Here is a 25818-nt window from a genome sequence, read left to right as displayed (position 1 = left end):
GCAAAATACATACCTATAAATAGTAAATCCAGAGAAACTAAACATTTGGAGTGGTAACCAGGAAATAAAATAAAAAAATGGCACTCCATGTCAAAAAGGTTGCCCACCCCTGATCTAAACAAAGAGTGAAATAAACAAACCATTGTCATATTTATTGTGGGAAAATTATTTCTATCATTTTTTATTTATTTTTTTTATTTATTTTTTTTTTCAAAATTATTACTGTCCCATAGTTGTGGCGTAATTTCCATCGCACCAAACAATTTTGCCCCAAACAAAGTTGGACGTGGAAATGACACTGTGGTAGAAATTTTCATAACTTTCAGAATAAAATAAAAAAAATAAAAAAAATCACATTAATCTCATGTGATGCATGCACATACACTGTTGGACATTGTCAGTAGATGTATTTACTCTATTTATAATTTTTTTTAATGCTGTATCAGCATCAATGGCTATTTTCATGGCAAGATCAAAGAACAATAAACTAAAACATTTCTTACAACATTACAACAAAAAACTATAAAAGATCTTTCAATTTGACATTTTATAGAAATTCAGACAATTTCCTGGTGAAGACATTGTTAATAGACAAAAACAACAACAACAACAACAACAACAACAACAACAAAAACAATTAAGAGTGTAAAAATTTACTTTCTAGGAATCCAAAAGTGCCCACTGTAGAAGAAACGGCCATTTATTTTCAGCACAACAACAATAACAAAACTATAGACGGTACAAACTAAATGGTCTGAGGTCATTACTGCCAAATGCCAGTGGTTCTCACATCTTTGTCCAACATTATTGGTGTCAAACCTTACATGATGTGTATAAAGACACCAAACTGAAAATAAATCAATATTATACAAATATGTTCCTTGTATTTAAACTTCACCACAGAGGCGAGTCTCCGTAGGGGGCAGTGACACCACAATATTATGAGAGGCAGATGTTTTAGGCTGTAACACAAAAGGTCCAGAGGGTCAAAATGCCAAGTGTTAACTCTTATCAAAACACAATGACCAAGGCAGCATTCATCACCTAACTTTTCAGCCAATTGGCCAACCAAAAAAACAGTTGGTATTAAACACATGCATTTGAATCCTTTTCTTTCCTGCAATGAGTAATAAGGTCATTTACAGGCCATGAAGTGCATTAGTATGCTCAAATAAAACAGACAATGGCAGAGTACAAGGATAAATGGAAAAACCTCTGATCTGACCTCACTCTGGCATAGTACCACTGCTGATGAAAAATAGCCAGTAATTGATTAATTACCATACCTTGAAAAGCGGTATTCCTTTCGCATGTCAACCAAAGCGAACTCATAATTTGTTTAATTATTTAGATGTTTCATCTGCTGTTTTTCAAAACCACTTTATCTTCAAACTTACAATGGTCTGGTGATCTGCATTCAGCGATTTCTCTTGGAATGACAATGGGTAACAGATACACAATTCAGCGGGATACCAGAGGAATTTTTTGCTCAGAGGTTGCACTTTCATAGCTTGCAGTAGACTTAATGGAGTTTTTGGCATTGCTGCATTTAAGTATCAACTCAGATGTTTCTCATAAAATTCCTTAGGAGTAATACATAAAGATGCAAAAGACAAGTGTTGGCATACAGTGAAAGTACAGAGCTATAATATTAATGTTGATTGCCGATTTTGGTATTTTGGCAAATCTAAGCACAGCTTGAAATATTGTTGAGATCACTTCTGAAACTCTAGAGACACATGAGAGATTATTAGGATCTTTTTTTCTCATGAGAAACATCTGAGAAGCAAGAGCATACAGTAAAAGTCCTAAGTCGTTCTCCATTTAATCTCATTGCTTTGAGGAGAAACAATTTAGATATTAAAGAGACATTAAATGAGATTTTTTAGTGATTTTTCTTTCCTATGGGTTTATGAAAAAATGTGCCTTTCTGTTCCACTTTTGGAAAAATAAAATAAAATAAAATACAAATCAAAAACACTTTGAAAATAGATGCTTCTTATCAAGCATCTGCAAATGCAGTATAAGTTATTTCATTTTTTTGTGTAAAATAGCTAGATGTTCAGAATGTCAGATTGGGGGCAGTACACCTGGTGAAATTGCATGGGAATAGGTGCCAAGACTAAGAAGTAAGATCTCTTGAAAGTCATTTGAATGTAAATGTGGCAGCTGTTGTTCCTGATCCCACTTTTAGAATACACAATGTCCGAGACCACTGTGAAAAAGCTTTTTTCTTTCAACTGTGTGAAAAAAGCTGTTGTCGAGAGAAAAGCCAGAATCATTTCATATTAACACTGCGCTACACTTCACATTTAAAATGTTATGCCAATCCCTAACAGCTGCATAGCCATAATAAGAATGTGTCGTTTTCAATGAGCATTTACCTTAGATTAACCAAGTTTCACTGTAGAAAAAGAGAGGGAACAAATTCCCTCATTCAGCAACTCACAGCCCTAGTTCAGCAAAATGCAACTGCTCAGTTGACTAGTCACCATTCAGTGGTTTTGTAAACGAAGAGAGCTATAACATTTTTTTTTTTTTTTTTCCTCAACCAACTTTCAAGTCCAATAAAACATTGTTATCTCGACAGCCTGCCATTAACCATATGTGCAATAAATCACAGCATGACATACTGCAGCTTCGACTAAACATAATGCTCTGGGCAAGCAAACACACCCCCAGCACCCTATGCTGTCATCATTGCCATTAATAGCATTCATGTCGAGAAGGTGAACTAGAAAGCCCGTTCATGAAGCCAGGCTAATGTATGAATTGTAACGAGTCATGCTGATTTATACGCCGTCTGAGAGGGACAAGTCATTTGAGAATGCGAAAATGAGTGTATTCCTCCCAAAACAAGTGAATGTGACAGTAAGCTTAATTTACAGTGAGATTGAATCTTCCTGTTGACGAGAAACCCTTAAAACAAACAGAGGTGAAAAACAATGGAGTATTGTTTTGATTGAGGTATCGCAGCACTGCGAGGAGGACCTTTTTGAGTGCTAATTATCAAATGCCATGCAAGCTGTTGGTTGTTTGTTTTCACAAGATTTCAGGAAAAGTGTTGTTATCAGACAATTATCACAATTTGAGGGAAAAAGCATGGTAAGCACATTTCAAATGCAATATGAAACTTTATCTCCAACATAAAGGGTATATTTTTCTCAAAGTTGATTGTTATTGGAGTTTTGTGAAGTGAAATCCATACTATCCATACATTAAAAGATGTCCAATGTGACAAAACAAGATGACTAGGATTTCGTGTTTCTTCCATTTATAAGGATCTTATTGACTTTTGTGGAGTGAAATCCATACTATCCAAACTTTACAATATGACCAATATAACAAAAATAGCACATTACATTTTTTTTCCTCTAAATTTTTCTATACTTAATCAGCAACTTTACAACAATGGTTTTATATTTCCCTTATTTTTAATCAAATTTCTCATCATTCAGAATGCTTTATGGGATTGTAGTACAAAGTCTTGTACATTCGACTTGTCCGATTACATCCTGATCTCATAAAAATTACATAACCGTGGCAACATTTTTGTAAAATGAAATTATGTGGTTCATTACACATTTCGCAGCAGTTTCCCGGAGAAACAATCAGCAGGGGGTGCCAAAAGCGAGTGAAATGGTGTTGTAATCAGACCAGTTTTTAAGGTTAATATTACTGTGACTTGTAGTCCGAAGCGACATAATTTATACGTTACTAATGCCTGCTGGTCAAACACACGTGCACCAAAACAGATGAAAACATCAGTCCTAGAGATGGTAGAAGCGTTTTAAAGTTGCCAATTCAGAATAGTTTGCCTTTACAAAGTACTTTATGCAATCAGTTTAAATATTTTGTCCACCATAACATTATTGTTCTAACAAATTCTAGTCCGCTGTCAGACACAACTCCTCACATGCCCATAAAATGAAGTTTCATCACACTCGTAGTAAAAACATTCAGTCAGTGAACCGGATAATTAATACTTTGCAAAGAGGGTTGCAAAAATCAGAAATATCCACAGTCACTGACGTTAATGAATGAATAGAATACAACAGGTGTATTGTTTTACTCACAGGCTAAAATCTGTTTATTTGTGCACAGCATAGAGTTACAGATGTTATTAACAGATGTGACTTACTTGTCACGTTTCTTCATGAAACATAAAAAGAAAATGAGAAACTGTTACACATGATTACTTAAAGCAACTTCTTCCATTTAAAACAAGCCTGAAACTACCGCGATATTATGTGTTGTTTCTGAGGCACTGTAATCTTCTTCATAGAGCACGTTTGACATCTGAACCGCTGAAGGGAAGTCAAGCAGCTGCTCCCGGGTCCTAGTGCCTGCCACATACAATCTCTGTCAGTGCAATTTATATGAGGGTTTTTTTCTCTCAACATCATGATTTTGACCCAGTGTGACTTAAGCCGGGCATACAAGGTGCGGGTCCTAGTGCCTGCCGCATACAATCTCTGTCAGTGCAATTTATATGAGGGTTTTTTTCTCTCAACATCATGATTTTGACCCAGTGCGACTTAAGCCGGGCATACAAGGTGCGAGTTCTGACACTCAGTAGGTCGTGAGCCCTAGCACACATTACGAGTCAGTTTATCTGCTAATCATACAGGTGCAGTCGTACACCACACAACTTCACAACCTGGTGAATTCCGGAGCAATCGCATTAATTTTCATTACATATTTATCATTAAAAGACATAAAGCCAGAGGAAGACATTGCTTTCTTGCTTGCGATTTAGAAATAAAAAAGAAGACTGGCATGGCCAGGGGCTGCATTAGCTGAAAACTCATTGAAGATTTAAAAAATAAATAAATAATAAATATGGATAATTATTACAAATGCTGTCCAACATTTGACAGATTCAGATTTCGAAGGGAGGCTGTGTGATTTTATGACTGCATACATCAATCATAATGTCATGTGTTGCTGCTACCAGTTACTACATGATAATAAAGTGCACAAAATATTCAAGTTTAAAAAGAAAGTGCGGAAAAGTCATGCACCGTTTCTGTCGGTTATACTTGGATTTAGTTTAATTAGTTTGGAGTTATCTTAGTGGAGTATAGGCTACCTGAACTATTCAGCTTTAGATGTAGGCTACGTCCTTCTCATCTGTGTTACTGCTTGCATGTTGATAGCAGACATGCTGAAGAAGATCCGTGAGGTCTTGTCCGTGTAAATGTGCTTTAAAGCTGCACACAGCAAAGTTAAAAAATCTTGTAGCGCAGCGGTTGATTGACAGGTAGAACTTTCAACCTAGAAGTCCTTGGTTTCACCATACACGCGCTTAGAGAGAAAAAACTATGACATATCCACTATCGTGTGCATATCCAATTATAACAGATGTTATATCCCCCTAAATGAAGCCCAAGAACTGAAACAAATGAAAGTATGACGAATAAAAATAGACCATGACGGAAATTTTAAATCTTTACATCAGAATGATAAAGATGGTTTTCTAGCGCAACCCGTATGGCAAATGATTTGTTTGAAGAGCAGAGAACAGCATGGCATTTCTGTAGAATCCTTCCCAGTGATGTGGTCGTGAATAATATAGTTTTCATTGATCGTGTGACCTGATTGGTCAACTTCAGGTAGATTGCCAAATCGGCTCGTTCAACCACACACACCTCACAAATTCAAGCACCTACATTTTTTAGACAGTTTTAAAATTTATTGGGAGGTCGTGAGCTGCTCATAAGCTGGCACTGCTCGTAATTCCTCTCATACAATGCGAGCTGCAACCACACCAGCACCAACAATTTCCATGCAATCTCTCCCGACTGGAAAAAAATTGGTCGGGAGCTCACACGACAGCCGAAAATCGCACCGTGTACGCCCGTCTTTATAGTCAGATGAGACTTTATTTCCGGAAAATATGGTAAATAGAGGTTTTAAGGGGTAAAACGTACCTCCCTAATTTAAAATTTAACCTAAATCAAATAAGAGGTAGACACAAAACAGACATCCTTACTCTTAACCAACATCTAAACCTAACCGATAGTGTCCAAAAACAAAATGAGAAATGAAAAGCACATTCTCTGAAGCAACCACGTGATTTTGTATCATGTGGTTGATTCTTTGACGTCATGATTCTTTGACACTTTCAGCTTACACGTCGGCATGCGTGTATGGCTGACCTAAAAACCGTGGACGTCCGAATCCAAAGTCAAACACTCTTATCAGGTGAGCTACCTTCGGAAGTTAATCATGTTGGAATAAGTGTGTAAATGTAGGTAGGTCTGTAATACAAGCATTATAATGTATCGTTTTTCAAATGATGTATTATAGTAAAAGTATTTTGATATCATAACAAAGCAGTGTGTGAGTAATAATGTGAAAAATACAGTATGTGTTTATAAAGTCATAATCAGCCATTGTAGTCGTGATTTGTGCAAAAGTAAATAAAACACACAGTTGTTGTAGCACCTCTAGTGTTAAAAAACATAGTACCCGGCAGGTAAAAGTCAATTTGCAAAAATTTTGTTATAGTAACGTTCATTCTATTAGACTAGGTTGTCCAATTATCAAATACTTTTTGCTTCAAATCAAAGTTTGTCAGTGTCCCCCAATTGCTTTTAATCTGGGTAACAAAAAACAAAAACAAAAAACACATAATGAGGGGGTGGTGGTATTTACAGCACAATAAACCGACACACAATAAACCCTAATTGAATTAGTATCCAGAGAGTGAGATAGGGTCACACAACTTTCACATTGATCTCAAATGGAGCGAGCACCCAGTAGATCACCGCTATAATGCAGTTCATTGATTTGATTTTGCACATACCCTATTTCATATCCACCCCCACACTATAAAAAATCCTCTTATTATCGTTACTACCCAGCAATGTACTTAATGTGAACTTTAGCTTATTGAAACCACTTTGACCAGACTGAGTTGAAGGTTAAAAGGATTGGGCTCAGAAAATGAGAGTTATGATTATGTTCTTTATAATCTGATGATAGATCTCCGCATTCTGTTTCTGAAAATTGATGCCATGATGTCAAAAGCAAATGTGTATCTAGGGAGATACTTCTTAGAAGTGTTTCAAACCTCTCTACTGGCGTGCAAACCACATACATACAGTTTGCTCATTTGTGTGGAACAAACACCACAACTATTCAAGTAACAAAAGCACGTGGGCAAAAAGTGATCCAACTTTTCTCTCACTAGTTGTGTTTCAGATTATGTTTCTGAGCAGTGGTTGACCAGAAAAAATCCTCTTCCCTGAAAAAGTGGCTTGTGAAGTCAGCTATCTGATGATTGTAGCACTGCAGGGATAAAGAGACTTGGCAATTCAGCTGCTTCTTAATAAGAGGAAGGCGCAGGAGAGGAACAATGAGCAACACTTCACCACACATCGTCTGTCCACACCTGCCATTGAAGTATACACTCACTCACAATAGCTCAGCTATGAAGCCTTATTACTTGAGGGACTTCACATCCCTATTGGAAGACTCACTGGGGAACTCGAGCAATTCATTGGTTTGTTTCCGTCATTGTTTTGTCTCATTGCGGTTTCATCTTGGAAGGCTTTAAACAAGTCACTAGTTTATGAAATGAATCCAAAAACCCTTAGGAAAGAGCTCAGGTTTTATTTATAAAATTGTAATACCTAAACTTTTATTCTTCTTAAGTGGATGTACAGTGGCCACAAAAAGAACTTAAGGGACTTAACCCTGTGAGGCCCAAATACAGAAACATTTAAAAAAAAAATAATAAAAAAAAAATAAATAAAAAAAATCACCTTTTATATGTTGTTGTAGGAGGCCTCTAATGCAGAAATAAATGGGTTTTTAAATTGTTTACATTTTAGTAAGTTTTTAGGGAAATGTTGTAATATTGCAATGTTGGGCCTGTTGGGTAGCAGAATTTCAGTGATTTTACTCACTGTCTGAACAAATGTAGAGAACATCTAATGGTTAATTTGCAGGGTGTACTGCTTATGTAGCCCCATAACAGTAGCCTATATATCTATACACTAATAATCACACAATAATGATAACCAGACAAGTCATATTTTTATGAAAAATTGTTTATTATAAAAGATATATGTTCAGATTGTATTTACAAAACCTTATGAACTGAATGAAAACTTTGGAATTTACTATGTTTAGCTCTGTTCATAGCCCTGACCTGAAAAATCAGTGTTGTACTGATAAAATCCTTTTTCAGCCAACGATACCTGTCACGGGGCATGGTTTGTGTTCTTGAATGGCTTGGTTTTGTTGGCATGATGTCCACATAATCATCCGATGGGCGGTCATTGGGTTTTTTATTTTCCTTTTCCAGTTCACAGGCATCTCCACATTCCTCTTCATCACTTGTATCAGAGTCCTTCTCAAAGTCACTGTTCCCATTTTGGGCGGCATCAATGACATCATACATATTGTAGATAAGATGGTCTTTCCTGGCTGGTGGCATTCTGAAATGTAAAAAAAAAAAAAAAACACTGATTATTTTCCAGGCTAAATAATCTCAATGCAAATAAATCCCAATCATACTTACACATTTTAAAGAATTGACCCATTCCACAGAATTCACACATTCCACAGAATTCTAGCTTATTGTGGCTAGCTTATTGTGCCCTCTACTTATCATGCTAATAGCACTTATACCCCCACACATTCCAGAACATTATCACCTGTCCCTCATGAAGCAAGCAGATATTTGGGCAAACAAGCAAAGCCCAGAAAAGAAAACAGGACCAGTTAAGTAAATTTTATAAATGATAAGATACAGATAATATTAATATTACAGATAATATTTATATACAGATAATATTGCTACACAATAACTTTCAAATTTTCAAAGAAATAATTTATTCTTTAATTCAACTTGAACTTATCATTTAATAATCATTTAATTTTGATTGAAACTCAAAATGATAACAAAGAAGACATTTTAAACTTGTGAATAATCAAAAATAGTATGTTTCTAATAGTATTTTTTTTCACATGGAACAGGTGAGAAGTACAATTCATCCATGTAATGTGCAAGGTGCACAGGCAAATTGTGCTACACCTTTCACCCAGTGTTGTAAAATTACAACATTGACATAAGCTCAAAATCTAATATGATCAAAGCATTCAACAGTACCTTAATATCTGCATGATCTAGACATATTACTAATCACAGAAAAAATTATTTTAGACATTTTACTTACTTGAATGTTGATTTATCCAGTCCAGTAAATCAAGATGATGTGCTTCAAGGCAAGTTTGCAGGTTGTGTGAGTTCATGGCCAGGTGAACAGGCCTATTTACAAAATCTACCATCCAATAGCATTGCAAGGCTTAACAATAGGACCTATTAGTTGTGTAAATGTGGTATTAGAGAGAGAAAGAAAAAAAACAAAACATGTGCAGGTTTATTTTAGTAGAGCTAAAATTGATGTTGTAATATTACAACAGTGGGCATCACAGAGTTAAAGGTTTAGTTCACCAAAACATAAAACAAATGTTGTCGTCATTTACTCGTCATAACCCAATGTTGTTCCAAACCCATTTGGCTTTCTTCTGTGGAACTCAAAAGGAGACATTTGGCAGAACGTTAGGGACTGACAGCCTCAGTCACCATCCACATTAAATTCTGTCATGGAAGAAAGTCATTTGTGTTTGGAACACCATGGGGGGATTCTCATGAAACTAAACTTGAACCGTGGCAGTGAGGATTTCTATGTAAAATCATTCTGAAATAAAATAATATACATGTGCTCCATCGTGCACATAAAGATTACAAAAGGACTAAATGTTTTATTTGAGGTTTTTAAGGAATTTTCTGGTTATTTATTTCTCGATATCCAAATTCAAAATTAGGACCATTATAATGTAATAAAAACAAAATAATCAGTTAAAAAAATAATGTTTTAAATAATGTAGCCTATGTTGTACCCAAGATCTAATAGTAAATGAAAATAATTAAATTATTAAATGCCAAATCATTCATCCCTAGATCAACCATTAGACATCAAGTTATATATATATATATATATATATATATATATATATATATATATATATATATATATATATATATATATATATATATATATACGTATGTATGTATATAAACTATTTGCATTTGTGTTTCATTAATGGGATTAAAAAAAAAATAATAATGATTTTTTTTCTTAGTCTCTACTTCTGTAAGCATTGACATCTAAATTTCAGTTCAATTTTAATTATTTTTCAATATACTCATCCTTTTAGATTTGTGGCAAAGGATTTTGTGTTTTGCAGTAAGGGTTTTGGGTTTGAGAGGCCCTAGGCAAAATCATGAAAATGGGCCCCACCAGTGTGAAAATTGTCATAACTTTAAAACAACCATAGAACAACTGCAAATAGATAAATATAAGCTCTCTATTGCTCGGTAGATGACACATAATGTATCCAAGAACTTTTCTTTTTTTTCCAACATGAAGATGATAGATTAAAATGTACATGAATGTACAAGGGAAAGTGTGTATTTTAGATATTGTGACAAGTCAGAATTTCTTCACCATTTGAAGTTTTTCTTCATTTTAATGACCTTTCAAATTTTTCTATAAGTATAAATACACTAGTGTCTCAATTAATATGGTCATGGAAACTGCAAGTATAATAATTACAGATTAACACTTTACACCTGTAATTCATAACATTAGTAAATGCATTAGGTATCATGAACTAACAAAGAACAATAAATTACAGCATTTATTAATCTTGGTTAATGTTAATTTATAAAAAATACAATTGTTCATTGTTAGTTCATGTTAGTTCATAATGCCAACATACACAACTTTTAATTTTATAAATGCATTAGTATATGTTGAAATTAACATTAACCAACAATAAATGCTGAAATAATTTTGTTCATGGTTAGTTCAGGTTAACTAATATTTATTGATACAACTGATACAAAAATAATGTACCTACAGTCCTGTGGGTGGAAAACAATTATAAAGAAAATTACATATTTTTAAATAAGGCCTCTAAACACAACACCTCAATATATATATATATATATATATTATATATATATATATATATATATATATATATATATATATATATATATATATATATGTGTGTGTGTATACTACCGGTCAAAACTTTTGAAACACTTGACTGAAATGTTTCTCATGATCTTAAAAATATTTTGATCTGAAGGCGTATGCTTAAATGTTTGAAATTAGTTTTGTAGACAAAAATATAATTGTGCCACCATATTAATTTATTTCAATATAAAACTAAAATTTAATTTAAAAAAAAAAGTTTTTGAAATTAATGACTTGGACCGAAGAAAAGCAGCCAATAAGTGCCCAACATAGATGGGAATTTCTTCAATACTGTTTAAAAAGCATCCCAGGGTGATACCTCAAGAAGTTGGTTGAGAAAATGTCAAGAGTACAAGTCTGCAAATTCTAGGCAAAGGGTGACTACTTTGAAGATGCTAAAATATAACACAGTTTTGATTTATTTTGGATTTTGTTTAGCCACAACATAATTCCCATAGTTCCATTTATGTTATTCCATATTTTTGATGACTTTACTATTATTCTAAAATGTGAAAAAAAAAAAAAAAAAAAAATATATATATATATATATATATATATATATATATATATATAAAATAAAGAATGAGTGTTTCAAAACTTTTGACCGGTAGTGTATATATATAAACAAATATAAATGTAAAGTGAAAACATATACCTCTTATACAGCAGATCTTTGCAGATACTGTACGATCATACGTCATACGTCATTGTGATTTTAATCTTAAGTTATGAGATCCATACGTGTTGACTACAGTTACCCTAATGTGTGCGTGATGAGATATTTTGAGCCGCTATTTTATTTTAAAATAAAAGCTGTAAATGGTTTTTGATGTTATGATATGTTCATCGACTATGAACTGTTTCAATGGGCCCCCTAGGCAAGTCGGTGCCCTAGGTGGCGGCCTATAAATGTGGGAAAATGTTAGAATATGTCTTCATTATACTGTTTGCAATGATTTCAGACTTCCCTTTTTATGTTCCAAAAGAAAATAAATTAAATCACTAACTAAAAAAAATAAATTTAATCTAATCTGAATTAAATAAGAATTTGGTTTGATATTTTGTGTATAATGCAATGACATTCAGACATCTGTGAGTTTAAGTGTCCAAAGTGTCCAAAGTGCCCAAATAGTTTCAGGGCCACTGTATGAAATCAGTTTCTCAAGTTCATACAAATGTCCTAGGAAAGTAACCAGAGGTTTATCATCACATTAACTATGGACATGTTCCACTAATGTTTGACAACCATAACATAAATACACATCTTTGAACAATATACTGTACGTATTGTTTTATCTTTAAAAAACCTAACAAACATTTTTGTAAAATGTTTTTTTCTGCCACTTGGATTATTAATAGCTTTTAAAACATCATATTTGACTGAAAATCTAACAAGCACACATACACAAGCTCCCTCAAAGTAATAAATAGTATTACATTCAAAACACAAGTCTAAATACAAGTCCATTTTCATAAAGAAAACACTTAAGAAGAAGTGGAAAATACATAATGCAAAACAACAACAACAACAAAAAATAAGATAAAAACAAGATAAAAGGGAGAAAAAAAAATTGCCTGAGCTTTCTCTCCTTCCTCTTTGTGAGGGTGAACAAAGGGAGAGTTGTCTGGGCTTTTCTTCTCATGGAAATCGCTTGTGTGGTGGCAGTCCCTGAGTCCTCATCAACTTGGACCATTTCAACCAGGAGAAAACAGTGCCATCCTCGAAAGGTCAAATGGGACCCACCAACTTCAGACTCATTTAATGCCGCTAAACAACACCTCACGCCACATTAGAGAAGTCTCTCCGACTGAACCCCACAGATGCATGGTTACACAATCCACAATCACTGAGAGATACTTGTTATTACTGCCAGGTACAAAGAACACAGGCTCGCAAACCCTGAACTGGCTTCACATATAACGGAAACTATGTTTAGGCAAAATAATACATTTTCCAAATAGGGATAGGGTTTGGGTTGGGGGGTAGAGTTTAGAAAATATGCATTCCTCTTCACTGTATTACATCCTGTCCAACTGAAAACAACTCGCTTTTGGCACCCCTGCATGGACATTTCACCTAGAAAATGGAGCTCATACTTGCTCATACACCCAACAACACTAACCGCTTTTGCCACAGGTTGCAGTGTTTCGAATTTCGGTAAGCACAAACCGATTTCAGCTAAAGAAAAGTCAATGTACTCTTTCCGATTTCACTGCGAGATCAGTCAGTCATAGGAGCACTTTAAGTTCACCAAGATACAATTTTCACTGTATACAGTTAATAATGGTTAAATATTTTTTTTGTTTTTTTTTTTCTCCCCAATTTGGCATGCCCAATGCGCTCTAAGTCCTCGTGGTGGCATAATGACTCACCTCAATCTGGGTGGCGGAGGACGAATCTCAGTTGCCTCCGTGTCTGAGACAGTCAGTCCGTGCATCTTATCACGTTGCTTGTTGAGCGCTTTACCATGGAGACCTAGCGCTCATGGAGGCTCACACTATTCTCCGCGGCATCCACACACAACTCACCACGTGCCCCACCGAGAGCGAGAACCACATTATAGTGACCCAAGGAGGTTAACCCAACGTGACTCTACCCACCCTAGCAACCGGGCCAATTGGTTGCATAGGAAGCCTGACTGGAGCCACTTAGCACGCCCTAGATTCGAACTTGCGACTCCAAGTGTGGTAGTCAGTGTCTTCACTTGCTGAGCTACCCAGGCTCCCAGTTAAATAGTTTGTTGATAATTAAAAAAAAAAAAAAAAAGTTCTCAATGTCTCAGAATAGTTTTTTTTTTTTGTTTGTTTTTTTTTTTTAGATGTGTGTATTGGTTTCTGGATTCTTTAAAGTTCAACTAAATAGATGGTTTTCTTAAGAGGATGTTCTTCAGCCTGTAAAACCCCTTTTAGTTATTATTGGACTAGATTTCAAGGAGGGTATCTGAAAACTATTTAATAAAAAGCTAATCAATAAGTCCCTGCCTCACTATATCTAAAGGTGATTAAAATCAGTGTTTTGCTTTTTGGGTTCTGTAAGCAAAAGTATACTGATGTTTTTTTTTTTTTTTTTTTTTTTTTTTTTTTCAAGAACTAGAGAATAATAAAGATTTTCAAATGGCATCAGACTGCAAAACAATAGTGGTTCTAGTTAGAGCCTTTGCTTGACACTGAAAATCAAAAATACTGTCATTGTGATTCATACATAAAGTAGCACTGTAAAAGTGCAGCTCAAATAATGCTGTTATTTTACACAACGGCAAATGCTGATAAATAGCTTTTCCCTCAAAGTAAATGCACATCACACCCTCTCAACATCACAACAAGCCCTCACACCCGAAAAATGCTGTAAAAGTCCATTTGCTTCACTGGATGGTTGGGGGAACGCCGTATCTCCAGTATATCTGCTTTTTTAGCTTAAAACTAAAATACACAGCCATAAAAATGACAATAAACAAACCATGTACTATCGAAAGGGTTACATTATTTTCCCTATACTATCCTTAACCCGTCCCTATTGCATCCATCGGAAAATGATACTAGAAACATGCAGCGGTGGCAGGTAAACCATTTAGTCCGTACGGGTTTTTAGTCCAAATGCTGGAAATCGACAAAACATATCAGTTTATGCGGATAAACTTCAATTTACCAGATTAGAAGCAGCACGGGCCTTTTAAAATATGACATATTATTATGAATCATTTATCCTTGAGCAATAATTAATGGGTTTACATGGTAATAGAGTGCTGCCAAGCCCGGTTCAGTTTACGCTGTCCTTCCATTCTGCAAGTTTAAAAGATGCTCCGTTATAAATAAAACAGCAGCTTGCGCGTGATTGTATAAAGCATCCTCGAGCACAGCACAAGCCAAACGCAACATCACTCAGTACTGCATTACGCTCCAGCTGATTTTGCAACAACACGCACTTTTTTCTTAAAAAAAAAAAAAAAAAACAGCTCACCATTTCTGAAGAAGGTGTCTATCCAGCGTCTTGGAGATTACAATCGCTTTTCCTTTAGTAATAAGTAGCCTAACCAATGCAATCTACGCAATGTGGTGTGCTCTTAATATCTGTCTCTCATCATAACGATCTCCTGTTTGGAAAAATAACATAAGGTAAAATGTCCAGGGCGCAGCGTTTCATAGAGAGAGCGCGCAGTACGCACGAACAAGACGTACCGTACGCTTCACTGCAGAGCAGCAGGGCGAGTAGTGCTGAATCCGTGAGCGCTTTTAATGGGAAGCAGTGCAGCAGGCTGCAGACTGAAGGTAATGCAGAGGAATGACAAGCGGCTTCCACCATCTAGAGGCGGCTCGTACCATGTGGGCAGACAGGAGGGGGTGGGAAGAGGAGGAGGGGTGTCGTGGGCGCTAGTGAAAGTGAGTGCTTTTACTCGTACAGCAGTGCTGTTTTTCTCCTTTTGAGTTCCTTCCACAGAAAAAAGTCAGTCGTTTGGGTTTGGAACAACATGAATATGAGTATAAATGATGACTCATTTGACAAAATATTTTTTGTCATTTAGTTGACAAATCTTTTATTGAGTTCTCAAATGCCTATCAAGGCATTTTGAGGTTAGCAGGTTTTAAAGAGTGTCTGTCACTTTAAAGCAAGTCGCTGTTGGCTAAAAGTTATGATTTTTTTGGTTACAGATTACAGGTTGTCATGCATGTAAAAAATAAAAAAATACAAATAAAAAACATTCAATTTGAGTACATTTTACACAAACAAACACTGGAATTGAACATTACAAGTGCTGGCATTTTGCTCGATTTTGTTGTACATGAAAGTCATTCTTGCCACATCATAGTGTTGTATCTGTTATCTGGGACGGATACTCCTTGTCAGGGTAAGAGCATTATGCACAAATTATTGGAAAAAATAATAGTTACACATTAAAAACAAGTCCGTTACTGTATAGAAAATAACAATATTGGGCCATGGAGCTTTGTGATGTCTTGCCACCAGTAGCACAAATGTCCCACAACTGTTTCCATCTTTTTGTGATGTGGAATGGAGCAGAGGGCACCAGTTCTCCAGTAATCTCGCATCTCTTTTAATATTATTATTATTATTGTCCTCTTGTCCTCCTCTATCTCACAGCCCATATACTTCCTGAATAAATAAGTGAAATATGCATTGTTTTACAGGGTTAACATCATTATTTATTGTGAGTAACATTGGACTGGTCTGTCATAACACTTAGTGCTAAAAATATAAATCTTTTGAAATATTACTTCAATTATTTATTTTTTAATACATTAACATAATGTGAAACCAAATTAATGCCATAGCAGATCTTGTACACTGTGTAATATTGTAATTTATGGTTTTCGCCCCTAAGATCATCTAATATGATTCAGGCTTTATAAAGGTACTACTGATCTTTTGTAGTGTCTAGTAGTGTGTCTGATTGGATCTGCAAAGTAACATTAAGAGTAAATGTTTTGATGACACATACATACATTTCCGTTAAATAGCTAGGCATTTCAGTCAAGAAACTTGGTTAGAATTAAAATAGCAGACTCATACAGTCAGCCAGGTTAACTATAAAGCTTATGATCAGGACACTCTATAAATGGACAATTTTCAGCTGTCGACATTTAACAAGACACTACACATGTTTATAACTTAGAGAAAATGGTACGAACCTTAAGTCACAGTATTCCTCTGATGGCGTCCATTTCTTAGAGTTTGCGGCCTTGGAGCTTATCTGTATGTGCTTAATTCCATGCTCATGAGAGCTCTGTGACTAGAAAAACGAAGCATGATTGGTTGAAGATAGAACGTGCTACGATTGGAGTAATGTGGCCGTTATCTGATGGGCGTGAGTAGACAATGGGTGGAGTCTACCTATTTGTGGATTGCCTACAGCTCTCGTGCAAGAAATGTTTCAGAAGTCACAAATGCATAGCAAGCGATCCACAAATGAATGCTGGACAGAGTTGTGTTCGTGAGTTAAAACATACAGTATATTTGTAAATAATTTTTTCTTTGTAAATCTCATTTTATTTATTTGTGAATTCACTTTATTTTTGTGAAACTCCTTACATATATTTGTAGATCTCATTCAATTTATTTGTGAACCTTTTTTTAAAAAATTTGTGAATCTCTTTCCATTTGTATGTTAATTAGAAACAATTCTAACCCCATAAAAGTGCTGCAGGTGCACAGTCCCATTCGCGCAATACCAAACATTTTAATGCCACTTAAAGTTATTATATACATCTAAAAAAGCAGCACAGTATCACAGAAAAATAGAGGTGGTGATAGCGTTTTATCAGATTTTGTAACGAAAAACATAATGAACAATAGTCATCTGGCATCAGAAATGTGTAGGTTAATATAGGACTCAACCTTTATGCTTCTCTACCTAACATTTTCTGTGTTTGTGTATGCTGTTTAAGTAAGTCCTGCCTTTAAATCTGAAGCTATATGAAAACTTTTCTTTTCCATCTTGCCTCTCTGCAAGGTTAAAAGAAAAGGGCATCAGTATCCCTGACACGGTCCTGTCACCTTGTCAGGTTGGGTTTCTGTCTGACGGGACCGTGGCTTTATCATTCCTTTTCTGTCTCGTGTACGTTCTTTGTGTGAGCGCACATGTCTGGTTGTTGGTTACCGCTGTGTGCGAGTTACCGCCGTGTGCTCTCCGGTGATGTCACTGTCCTGTCACCTTGTCAGGTTGGGTTTTGTCTGACGAGGACTGTGGCATCATTGTTCCCTGTTTGTTTTGTTCCAAGCGTGTTGACGTTTTTGCCCTCATATGTTTCAGGTGCTGCTTGCACGTGGAATCAGCATTTCCATGGGAACCCTGATTGTTTCCATGGAACAATGATCATCCCAACTTTCAGCTGTGAGTGGCACCTGCCCCTTGTTTGTTCATGCCTATATTAATCCCCTTGTGTGTCATGTCCTTGGCTGGATTGTTAAATGTAGTTAGATGTTGAATGTTTAATGTTGCTCAGTGTTGACTGAGTTTTTGAGATTGTTGTTTGATATTGTGCACTAACCTTACTCTCTCTGCCTAGTTGGTTCTGTCACGTGTATCTGTTGGTTGCCTGTGTGTCGGGTGTGTGGTTGCCTTCCAGTTTTGCTGTGTGCCAGCTGGTCTTCCACGGAGGATACCTCGTCTCTGCCTGCGTGTCGGGAGTTAAGATCGCCCATCTCTGCTGGGCAATGTTCTGCACCTCTCTGAGCTTTAGCGGAGGATTCTATCTGTTGGAAATCTGTTTCTCAACCCAGTGACTGCTCATTATTTCTGTAAATAAATCCTTTGAACTGTTCCTCTGCTCTTGGGTCTCTTTGTTCTCACTATCACTTGTTACAGAACAATCCAGCAACGTATGGACCCAGCAGAGGAATCCACTCTTCGCTCCAAACTCTCTCAGCAGAGAGCCTTGCTGGGACGTCAGTAGGATCAAATCTCTGATTCGAACCGGGCTCTGGGGATGATGGCTTCGCAGCTCGCTGAGCTCACCTCCGTTGTTCAGCTATCTCTGGATGCTGGCCCCTCTCAGAAAGCTTCCCTACCAGCTTCGGCGGTTCCCCTGCCAGCGCCCACGGCCATGGAAGCTGTTCCTCTGCTGCTGCCAGCGCCCACGGCCATGGAAGCCATTCCCCTGCTGCTGTCAGCGCCCACGCCTGCCACGGTCAATGAGCCAGCGCCCACGCCTTCCATGGTCAATGAGCCCGTTCCTGAAGCCTCGTCCGTCCCAGAGCCAGCACCTGAAGCCTCAGCCGTCCCAGAGCCAGTGCCTGAAGCCTCATCTGTCCCAGTGCCAGCGCTCCACAGCCATGGAGGCTGTCCCCCTGTCACTGCTAGTGCCCACAACCACAGAGGCTGTTGACCTGTCCTTGTTGGTACCCACAGCCAAGGAGGTTGTTTGCCCTTCCCTGCCTGTTCTCACAACCACAGAGGCTGTTGACCTGTCCTTGTTGGTACCCACAGCCATGGAGGTTGTTTGCACTTCCCTGCCTGTGCTTATGACCATGGATGTCGTTTCCCTGTCACTGCCAGTGCCCCCGGCCACAGAATTCGTTCCCCTGTCGCTGTCTGTGCTCACAGCCACGGAAGCTGTTGACCTGCCACTGTCAGTGCAATCGACTGCGGAGGTCGTTTGCCCCTCCCTGCCTGTTCTCACAACCACAGAGGCTGTTGACCTGTCCTTGTTGGTACCCACGGCCATGGAGGTTGTTTGCCCTTCCCTGCCTGTGCTTACAACCATGGATGTCGTTTCCCTGTCACTGCCAGTGCCCCGGGCCACGGAGTTCGTTCCCCTGTCGCTGTCTGTGCTCACAGCCACGGAAGCTGTTGACCTGCCACTGTCAGTGCTATCGACTGCGGAGGTCGTTTGCCCCTCCCTGCCCGTTCTCATGACACATAGGTTGTTTCCCTGTCCCTGCCAGTGCCCACGATTATGGAGGTCATTCCCCTGTCACGTCTGTGCTCATGACCACGGATGTTGTTCCCTTGTCACTGCCTGTGCTCACAGCCATGGAATCTGTTGACTTGCCGCTGCCAGCGCCCACACCTGCCACAGTCAACGAGCCAGCACTCACGCCTGCCATGGTCAATGAGCCAGCGTCTACCTCTGCCACGGTCAACGAGCCAGTGCCCACACCTGCCAAGGTAAATGAGCCTGTGCCCACACCTGCCACAGTCAACGAGCCCATTCCTGAAGCCTCATCTGTCCCAGAGCCAGCGACTGAAGCCTCATCCATCCCAGAGCCAGTGCCGGAAGCCTAGACAGCCCCAGAACCAGCGCCTGAAGCCTTGGCCGCCCCAGTGCCAGTGTCCTCGGTCACGAAGGCCATTCCCCAGTCGCTGCCAGTGCTCACAGCCACGGAATCTGTTGACCTGCCGCTGCCAGCGCCCACTCCTGCCACGGTCAACGAGTCAGCGCTCACGCCTGCCATGGTCAATAAGCCAGCGTCTACGCCTGCCATGGTCAATGAGCCAGCGCCCACACCTGCCAAGGTCAACGAGCCGGCCCACAACCACAGAGGCTGTTGACCTGTCATTGTTGGTACCCACAGCCATGGAGGTTGTTTGCCCGTCCCTGCCAGTGCCCACGATTATGGAGGTCATTCCCCTGTCAGGTCTGTGCTCATGACCACGGATGTTGTTCCCTTGTCACTGCCTGTGCTCACAGCCATGGAATCTGTTGACCTGCCGCTGCCAGCATCCACACCTGCCATGGTCAACGAGCCAGCGCTCATGCCTGCCACGGTCAATGAGCCAGCGCCTACGCCTGCCATGGTCAATGAGCCAGCGCCCACGCCTGCCAAGGTCAATGAGCCAGCGCCTATGCCTGCCAAGGTCAATGAGCCAGCGCCTACACCTGACAAGGTCAACGAGCCAGCACCCATGCCTTCCACAGTCAACGAGCCCATTCCTGAAGCCTCGTCTGTCCCAGAGCCAACGACTGAAGCCTCGTCTGTCCCAGAGCCAGCGCCGGAAGCCTTGACAGCCCCAGAACCAGCGCCTGAAGCCTTGGCTGCCCCAGTGCCAGCGCCGAACCTCGGTTGCCCCAGTACCAGCGTCCTCGGTCATGAAGGCCGTTACCCAGTCGCTGCCAGTGCTCCCGGCCATGGAGGCCATTCCCCTATCACTGGCAGTGCTCCCAGCCACAGAGGCTGTTCCCCAGTCACTGGCAGCACTCTCGGCCACGGAGTCCATTCCCCAGTTGCTGCCAGCGCTTCCGGTCATGGAGGCCGTTCCCGTCACCGCCAGTGCCCACAACCATGGAGGTCATTCCCTTGACACTGTCTGTGCCCATGGCCAGGGAGGCCATTTCCCCTTCCCTGTCTGTGCTCACAGCCACGGAGGCTGTTCCCCAGTCACTGCCAGTGCTCACAGCCATGGAGGCTGTTAACCTGTCCCTGCTGGTGCCCAGGATTACGGAGATTATTACCCTGTCACCGTCTGTGCTCATGACCATGGATGTTGTTCCCATGAAGGCCGTTCCCCAGTCGCTGCCTGTGCTCACAGCCACGGAATCTGTTGACATGCCGCTGCCAGCACGCACACCTGCCATGGTCAACGAGCCAGCGCTCACACCTGCTACAGTCAATGAGCCAGTGCCTATGCCTGCCACGGTCAATGAGCCAGTGTCCACGCCTGCCAAGGTCAATGAGTCAGCGCCTACGTCTGACAAGGTCAACGAGCCAGCACCCACGCCTGCCACAGTCAACGAGCCCATTCCTGAAGCCTCGTCCATCCCAGAGCCAGTGACTGAAGCCTCGTCCACTCCAGGTCACGAAGGCCGTTCCCCAGTCACTGCCAGTGCTCCCAGCCATGGAGGCCATTCCCCAGTCACTGCCTGTGCTCACAGCCACAGAGGATGCTCCCCTGTCACGGCCTGTCCTCACAACCACGGAGGCTGCTCCCCTGTCATGGCCTTTCCTCACAGCCATGGAGGCTGTCCCCCAGTCCTTGTTGGTCTTCACAGCTATGAAGGCTGTTCCCCTGTCACTGCCAGTGCTCACAGCCGAGGAAGCTGCTCCCAAGTCACTGCCTGTGCTCTCAGCCACTGAGGCCATTCCCCAGTCGCTGCTAGCGCTCCCGGTCATTTAGGCCATTCCCCAGTTGCTGCCAGCACTCCCGTTCACGGAGGCCATTCTCCGGCCACTGCCATTGCCCATGACCATGGAGGTCGTTCCCTTGACACTGTCAGTGCCCACGGCCACGGTGGCCATTTCCCCTTACCTGTCTGTGCTCACAGCCACAGAGGCTGTCGGGAGTTAAGATCACCCATCTCTGCTGGCTGTTGTTCTGCACCTCTCTGATCTTCAGCAGAGGATTCTACAAATCTGTTCCTTAACCCAGTGACTGCTCATTATTTCTGTTAGTAAATCCTTTGAACTCTTCCACTGCTCTTGGGTCTGTTTATTCTCACTATCGCTCATTACAATCCCTCCAAGTATGTTTGGTTACCCTGAGAACAAGAGAGAAACCAGGAGGTGGTATGTGTGTGGTTAAATTCACTGCATTATCCTCTGAAAGCTAATCTCAGGCCAAGCTTAGGGCTTCTTACCGCTCCCTGCCTGTGAATGGTTGAGTGAAAAGTAAAATATTCTTTCAAATGTAAAACTGCAGGGCCAAGTTACGATTGTGATCATGTCACAGTGGGGGATTTGGAGACCCTTGGTTGACATAGGCAACAGGAAGACAGGGCTAACCTCATTATCTGGCGTTCCATATGGGTCTGACTATGTACTCAGTCATACAGGGGGTTGTAATCAATGCCGTAACCATGTCTTGAACATTGTGTGTGGGGGGGGGGGGTGTCACATGTGTTGAGGTCACAAATATAATGGTCCTCTTTAGTCCTTTAATATAGTAAAGGCGCTGAATGCAATAATTTTCTGAATAAAGGCTTGAAATGCGATAAAATCACAACATTTTATATTTTTTGGTTTTAAAAGATACATGTATTTTTAAAGTTCATACAGTACAAGACAAACACTGTGTTTGCATTGCTAGCAATTTGCCTGTTTCAGTCATCTTTTCTTTCTTTTTTGTGCTGTCTCAATGAAAAGATTAATATAATTTGAATTTCTTTTCATTACTGATTTAGCTGTAAAATGACATGACTGTGTCAGCTGGCTAGCAAAAAAAAAAAAAGAAGAAAATACACAAAATTGTTTACTGCCCTCAAGTTGTACCTCATTGTTTTTTCCTCAAAGGAGAAACTTAACGCAATATTTTCATAAAGAATCCTAACGCTGCTCTTTTCCATCAAAAACAGTTCACTGCTGTCAAGGTCCAAAGAGAAAAAAATTATAATTATAAAAATATCATAAAAGTAGTCTATACAACACATAGCTGCTGTATGACCCCAGAAAGCTTGGAATATAGTGCATAAGTCATATGGACTTCTGTTATTGGACTCAAGATGGCGTCGAGTATGGCCGCTGTGTTGCGAGCTTTGACACAACACTGCAGTTTTTTGTTTGTTTTGTTCATAATTCTATGTTTTTTTGTCTTGGATGTTGTCTGCCTTATTGTCTACGACAGACAAACACTTCTGGACATTGGTTCTACAATAGCACACAGAAAACTGGACTTTAAATTCCTCAATGCCGATCCGCTGTTTACAAACACGCCAGCAGAGCTCTTTGTCTGGGCAGCCTGGCTGCGGAAATGCAGAAGGAAAAGGAGAAATAGAGCCGGCGTTCTCATCAGAGTAAGACATTATGCAAATCGACCCCTGCTACCCAGTATTATACTGGCAAATGTTCAGTCTCTGGACAACAAGCTCTGCAAGCTGAGAGTGCGGATCTCTTTCCAATGAGAGACAAGGTACTGCTGCATTATCTGCCTTACAGAAACTTGGATGTCTGCTGAGATTCCAGATTCAGCCATCGAACCTGCGGGGTTCTCTGTGCACAGAGCGGAGAGAGTGAAAGACCTCTCAGGTAAAAGCAGAGGTGGTCAACAAATCCTGGTGTGATCAGAGGAATGTACATTCTATCAAGTCTTTCTGCTCTCCTGATCTGGAATTTCTCATGCTTCAGTGTCGACCATTCTGGCTACTGAGGGAATTCACAGCGGTCATTATCACTGCTGTGTACATCCTGCCAGAAACCAACATAGACCGGGCACTCAAGGAACTGTATGGGATGATAAGCAAGCAGGAAACCGCACACCCTGAGGCCCCGTTCATTGTGACCGGGGACTTTAACAAAGCCAATTTTAAATCAATTGCACCAAAATACCACCAACACATCAGTTTTAACACAAGAGGGAACCGGGTTTTGGACCATTGTCACTCTCCCTTCCGGGATGGCTACAAATCCCTCCCCTGCCCACCATTTGGCAAATCAGACCACACTTCCATTCTGCTTCTGCCCGCTTACAGGCAGAAACTGAAACAGGAAGCACCCACCCTCAGAACGATTCAGTGCTAGTTGGACCAATCAGATTCCACGCTACAAGACCACATGGACTGGGAGATGTTCCAGTCCGCCTCTGATGATGACATCGAGCTTTACGCTAATAGCGTAACGTGTTTCATCAGAAAGTGCGTAGAGGATGTTGTTCCGACCAAAACAATATGGATCTACCCCAACCAAAAAGCCATGGATAAATAACGATGTTCACGCAGCACTTGATGCGCGGACCTCCGCTTTTAATTCCGGGAATGCGGAGGAGCATAAACAAGTCAGTTATGCACTCCGCAAAACTATCAGAGCAGCCAAATGCCAGTACAGGGACGAGATTGAAGGACAGTTTAACACCACCAACTCTAGAAGCATGTGGCAGGGAATTAATATCATCACAGAATTTAAAGGGAATAAAAACTCAGCCATGAACACCGCTGCCTCTCTCCCGGATGAGCTAAATACTTTTTATACTCGTTTCGAGGGAAATAACACCGCCCTCATGGAGAGAGCTCTCGCGACTGAAGCTACAGAGGTTAGTTCACTCTCCGTCTCTTTAGTGGATGTAACCCGATCCTTCCGACGGGTCAATATCCGTAAAGCCGTGGGTCCAGACAGCATTCCGGGCCGCATCATCAGAGCATGCGCGAACCAACTGGCTGGTGTTTTTACAAACATTTTCAACCTTTCCCTCTCCTTGTCTGTGGTCCCCACATGCTTTAAAACATCCACCATTGTGCCTGTACCAAAGTAATCCAAAATCACTTGCTTAAATGACTGGCGTCCTGTTGCTCTGACCCCGATCATCAGCAAATGCTTTGAGAGACTAATCAGAGATGACATCTTCTCTGTGCTGCCTCCATCACTGGACCTATTGCAGTTTGCTTACCGCAACAACCGCTCCACTGATGATGCCATTGCAACTACAATACACACTGCTCTCTCCCACCTGGAAAACAGGAACACTTATGTGAGAATGTTGTTTGTAGACAACAGCTCAGTAGTCAACACCATAGTGCCCTCCAAGCTTTATGTGAAACTCTGGGCTCTGGGCTTGATCCTGGACTTCCTGTCAAGCAGACGCCAGGTGGTTAGAATGGGCAGCAACATCTCCTCATCACTGACCCTCAACACTGGAGCCCCGCAGGGCTGTGTTCTAAGCCCACTCCTGTATTCTCTGTACACACATGACTGTGTGGCAACACATAGCTCCAATGCCATCAAGTTTGCTGATGATACGACGGTGGTAGGTCTGATCACTGACAATGATGAAATGGCCTACAGAGAGGAGGATGCACACTCTGACATGCTGTTGTCAGGAGCACAACCTCTCCCTCAACATCAGCAAGACAATGGAGCTTATGGTGGACTTTAGGAGAAAAGACAGAGAGCACAGTCCCATCACCATCAATGGAGCACTGGAGGAGAGAGTCAGCAGCTTCAAGTTCCTCGGTGTCCACATCACTGAGGAACTCACATGGTCCATCCACACTAAGGCCGTTGTGAAGAAGGCTCATCTGCGCCTCTTCTTCCTGAGACAGCTGAGGAAGTTTGGAATGAACCACCACATCCTCACACGGTTCAACACCAGCACTGTAGAGAGCATCCTGACTGGCTGCATCACTGCCTGGTACGGCAATAGCACCGCCCACAACTACAAAGCCCTGCAAAGGGTGGTGCGAACTGCCAGACACATCATCGGAGGTGAGCTTCCCTCCCTCCAGGACGTATATACCAAGCGGTATGTGAAAAAAGCTCGGAGGATTGTCAAAGACTCCAGCCACCCAAGCCATGGGCTGCTCTCACTGCTACCATCAGGCAGGCGGTATCGCAGCATCAGGACCCGCACCAGCCAACTTCATGACTGTGAGGAGG

The 25818-nt window shown here is 40.5% G+C and overlaps 1 protein-coding gene across 6 annotated transcripts in view; it reads right to left on the bottom strand.

Annotated features, from left to right (window-relative positions):
* Positions 1 to 15282, bottom strand: part of LOC127430127 (teneurin-4-like) — a 443558-nt gene extending 428276 nt beyond the window's left edge. For all 6 annotated transcript variants that reach the window (XM_051679634.1, XM_051679635.1, XM_051679636.1 and 3 more), the window contains exon 1: positions 15022 to 15282. The gene's annotated coding sequence lies outside the window, so the exon portion shown is untranslated. The remainder of the gene's footprint in view (positions 1 to 15021) is intronic.
* Between the last annotated feature and the right edge of the window lie 10536 nt (positions 15283 to 25818).

This window comes from Myxocyprinus asiaticus, chromosome 39 (assembly GCF_019703515.2).
Source record: "Myxocyprinus asiaticus isolate MX2 ecotype Aquarium Trade chromosome 39, UBuf_Myxa_2, whole genome shotgun sequence".
NCBI lineage: Eukaryota > Metazoa > Chordata > Actinopteri > Cypriniformes > Catostomidae > Myxocyprinus > Myxocyprinus asiaticus.
This window is presented reverse-complemented; position numbering and strand designations above follow the sequence as displayed.